This window comes from Littorina saxatilis, linkage group LG13 (assembly GCF_037325665.1).
Source record: "Littorina saxatilis isolate snail1 linkage group LG13, US_GU_Lsax_2.0, whole genome shotgun sequence".
NCBI lineage: Eukaryota > Metazoa > Mollusca > Gastropoda > Littorinimorpha > Littorinidae > Littorina > Littorina saxatilis.
Window position 1 is genome coordinate 19237308 of NC_090257.1, and position 5000 is coordinate 19242307.

A 5000-nucleotide genomic window follows, 5' to 3' on the forward strand; every position below is an offset into this window, starting at 1 on the left:
AGGGGAAAGGCTCCTAATATGGACCGGCTCCTAATATGGACCACCCCCTGTTCTGACAAACTAACGGCGCTAGAGCGCTCAAAACAATTTCATTCGCTTTATTCACCCTCTCTGGATAAGTTGCACATGTCAAAACAGTTGCAGAAACACAAACCTCAAAACCGTTAGGCTTTTTCGCTTTTTATATTTAGTCAAGTTTTGACTAAATATTTTAACATCGAGGGGGAATCGAAACGAGGGTCGTGGTGTATGTGTGTGTGTATGTCAGTGTGTGTGTGTGTGTGCGTGCGTGCGTGTAGAGCGATTCAGCCCAAACTACTGGACCGATCTTTATGAAATTTGACATGAGAGTTCCTGGGATTGATATCCCCATACGTTTTTTTCATTTTTTTGATAAATGTCTTTGATGACGTCATATCCGGCTTTTCGTGAAAGTTGAGGCGGCACTGTCACGCTCTCATTTTTCAACCAAATTGGTTGAAATTTTGGTCAAGTAATCTTCGACGAAGCCCGGGGTTCGGTATTGCATTTCAGCTTGGTGGCTTAAAAATTAATTAATGACTTTGGTCATTAAAAATCTGAAAATTGTAAAAAAAAATAAAAATTTATAAAACGATCCAAATTTACGTTTATCTTATTCTCCATCATTTGCTGATTCCAAAAACATATAAATATGTTATATTCAGATTAAAAACAAGCTCTGAAAATTAAATATATAAAAATTATTATCAAAATTAAATTGTCCAAATCAATTTAAAAACACTTTCATCTTATTCCTTGTCGGTTCCTGATTCCAAAAACATATAGATATGATATGTTTGGATTAAAAACACGCTCAGAAAGTTAAAACAAAGAGAGGTACAGAAAAGCGTGCTATCCTTCTTAGCGCAACTACTACCCCGCTCTTCTTGTCAATTTCACTGCCTTTGCCATGAGCGGTGGCCTGACGATGCTACGAGTAAAATGGCATTGCGTTTCATTCTGTGAGTTCGACAGCTACTTGACTAAATATTGTATTTTCGCCTTACGCGACTTGTTTTCACTTTTGGCAGCGTTCACTCTAAATTTGCCGCCTAAAACGGACTCGTTTCTGTCCACAGGCAAAGCTTTCATAACACAAAAATGGCTATATATGACAGCTAAGATAGTATTTGTTACATTTTAACAGTGTGTACCCCGAGTTTCTACTGCAAACAAAAATAATAGCAAAACCTCAAAGTATGTGTGAGTCCCCTAATATGGACCACCTTTAACAAATCGAAGAAAATAAAAACTAAAGGCAATTTTAATTAATTCATTAAGAAGCTTGCTGAAAATAACCTATAACTAGCCCTCGAGATTTCAAAAAATATAACAAATTGTCTTTTTTTTGTGGAAGTTGATAATTTCACTTATTTTCACTCTGTTTTTGATAAGCTTCTTCAGTTTCCTGGTGTGCTTCAAATAATGCTCTCATCAACACGAAACAGCTCAATCTAAAGGATATTTGAATAAGTCTGACTTGCACACTACGTTGTATCATGTTATTTTGAAGTATAGGGGGCTTTTTACAGTGATTCGTGAAGGCCGCTTCACTGGTCCATATCGGGCGCCCAGGCTCCTAATATGGACCATTTGTGATTTTTTCTGTATTTAATTTTTGCTGAAGGTCTATCAAAGCTATTTCACTCTAATTAGGCCTAACTGTTAAACTAAGAGAGAAGGACTACCAACCACAAAATGAAACTTCTTCGCAAGAAAACAAGCTAGTTATCAGCAATAAACAACAAGTCGCGTAAGGCGAAATTACTACATTTAGTCAAGCTTTTAACTCACAGAATGAAACTGAACTGGACTGGGTGGCCGAGTGGTAACGCACTTGCGCTCGGAAGCGAGAGTTTGCGAGTTCGACCCTGGGTCAGGGCGTTAGCAATTTTCTCCCCCCTTTCCTAACCTTGGTGGTGGGTTCAGGTGCTAGTCTTTCGGATGAGACGAAAAATCGAAGTCCCTTCGTGTACACTACATTGGGGTGTGCACGTTAAAGATCCCACGATTGACAAAAGGGTCTTTCCTGGCAAAATTGTATAGGCATAGATAAAAATGTCCACCAAAATACCCGTGTGACTTGGAATAATAGGCCGTGAAAAGTAGGATATTCCCCGAAATGGCTGCGATCTGCTGGCCGATGTGAATGCGTGATGTATTGTGTAAAAAAATTCCATCTCACACGGCATTGAATATGTGCGCGATATAAATTGCATAAAATTAAAAAAAAAAAAAATCCCTGCGCTTAGAACTGTATCCACGGAATACGCGCGATATAAGCCTCATATTGATTGATTGATTGAACGTAGTCCGCCGCTAGTGCAAAAGGCAGTGAAAGTGACGAGCCTGTTTGGCGCGGTAGCGGTTGCGCTGTGCTTCATAGCACGCTTTACTGTACCTCTCTTCGTTTTAACTTTCTGAGCGTGTTTTTAATCCAAACATATCATATCTATATGTTTTTTGAATCAGGAACCGACAAGGAATAAGATGAAAGTGTTTTTAAATTGATTTCGAAAATTTAATTTTGATCATAATTTTAATATTTTTATTTTTTAGAGCTTGTTTTTAATCCAAATATAACATATTCATATGTTTTTGGAATCAGGAAATGATGAAGAATAAGATGAACGTAAATTTGGATCGTTTTATTAAAAAATTATTATTTTACAATTTTCAGATTTTTAATGACCAAAGTCATTATTTAATTTTTAAGCCACCAAGCTGAAATGCAATACCGAAGTCCGGCCTTTGTCGAAGATTGCTTGGCCAAAATTTCAATCAATTTGATTGAAAAATGAGGGTGTGACAGTGCCGCCTCAACTCAAAAAGCCGGATATGACGTCATCAAAGACATTTATCGAAAAAAAGAAAAAAATGTCCGGGGATATCATTCCCAGGAACTCTCATGTCAAATTTCATAAAGATCGGTCCAGTAGTTTAGTCTGAATCGCTCTACACACACACACACGCACTGACAGACAGACACACACACATACACCACGACCCTCGTCTCGATTCCCCCGCTACGTTAAAACATTTAGTCAAAACTTGACTAAATGTAAAAAGTGGTCCATATTAGTTAGGGGCCCTTCCCCTACTAGTAGAGAGCGCGTTATCTAACCCACAGGCCCACCTCGTGTCAAGTGCCTGTGGTCTCGTGCCCAGACTGGGCCGAACCGGAGATGACGTAATAAAAGCTATGACGTAATTCATGTCAAATTACTATGCTCTTGACGATTCTGACAGTGACGCAACGAAGGAAGTCTGGAAAAGCGCATCGTGCACGAAGCTTGACTTAACTTGACTTTTTCAGTGTTTGAGGCCCGCGAGGGCCTGTTCACATTCTCATAAACAACTAAATACCTGACCGTCGTCGTGTAAACTTCAGAATGGGGTAGACCACTCAAGTTGGGCACCAAGGCCCGAGACAGGTAGCTAGGCCGTCAAAGAAGGCCTCCGCTACTCAGGCATAACTAACACAAAACAGCATCTGGCAGACTTTGACACAGACCACAGGGGGAAGGTATCGTTCACTGGACTATATATATAGTTGTTGGACTATTATTATAGTCTTTATATGAAAGTAGTGGTCCAGTGAACGATACCTTCCGCCTGTGCACAGACCTAGTCAAGATGCAGACAGTGCGAGTGAAAGTACTAGCGACTGCAGCAATCGTGATCAGTCTCTTGGTGCGTGGGTGTGGCTGTCGAGAAATTCCTGTAGGAGGAGGCGACTGCGAGTTCCGCGGCAGCGAGTGTGTCATCGGAGCTTACTGTTCAAAAAATATGTGTGTCTGCAGGCCGAATCTGATTGCCCTGTTCGACTCGACAACCTGCGTCAACATTACTAGCGAAAAGCAGCACACGCAATACGCGTGCCAAGACAACGACAACTGTACACACGTCCTGGGCACCACATTTTGTATAGCGAAGGGCGACCGAGGCGTGTGTGCTTGTGACCAACAGAACCGCGCTGCGCCAGGCAACCTTTCAACCTGCCTGCTAGGCTGCCAACAGGACGACGACTGTTCTCAGAGCCAGATCAACAGCTCTCTGACCCAGGGCCGCAACGTGAGTGACAAGTCGGACCTCCAGGCCTGTGTGGCCAGCGGGAGGGAGACGAACTTCAAGTACTGCGGAACGGATGAACCCGCCGAGGACAACGGGGTGGACAGCCCGGAGGACAAGGAGAAGGAGCTACTGCTGATTCTCTGGCTCGTCGTGGCCATAGGCGTCATGTCTGGCGGCAGCCTCGTCACCGCCATCGCCGTCTTTCTCTTCCTGAAGGGCATCTGTAGCGGGGAGATAGGGGCGGCGAGAGGACACACCAAGGGGATACCTGCCGTGCGTGAGAAACTCAAGCTGGCCCCGGTCCCCCCGCCTCGACAGACCTACTTCGGTAGAAGAATCTCTCGATTAATATACGCGCAAAGACCTCCCGTGGTCAGTCCTAAACCACCCGAGCCTCCCAGCACGCGACCATCAGCTGTCAGCATGACCCCGCAGCCACCCGCCAGCAATCAGAAACTGAAGCAGACCAGCATGTCTGGCTCGGACTACCCCAGCCCCGTGTTCGAATCCATTTCTGAGTCGTACGCATCCTCTGTGGCGTCGTCTTCTGTGGTGTCGTCCTCTGTGGTGTCGTCCTCTGTGGTGTCGTCCTCTGTGGTGTCCAAATCCGAGACCTCCTTCGATTCTAGTGTCAGCCAGCGCAAAAAATGAGCAGGGCAAGGTTTCTGTCAGCTTTTGTTCTTGGCTAGAGACTGAGGCAGATCAGTTAAGGTTCTTGGCTAGAGACTGAGGCAGATCAGTTAACGATGTTCTTGGCTAGAGACTGAGGCAGATCAGTTAACGTTCTTGGCTAGAGACTGAGGCAGACCGACATGCAGCGGCCAGTTGAGGTTTCCATCATTCTGTTCTTGGCTAAAGACTTTGGGCAGACCAGTTAAGGTTCTTGGCTATAGCTAGAGACTTGG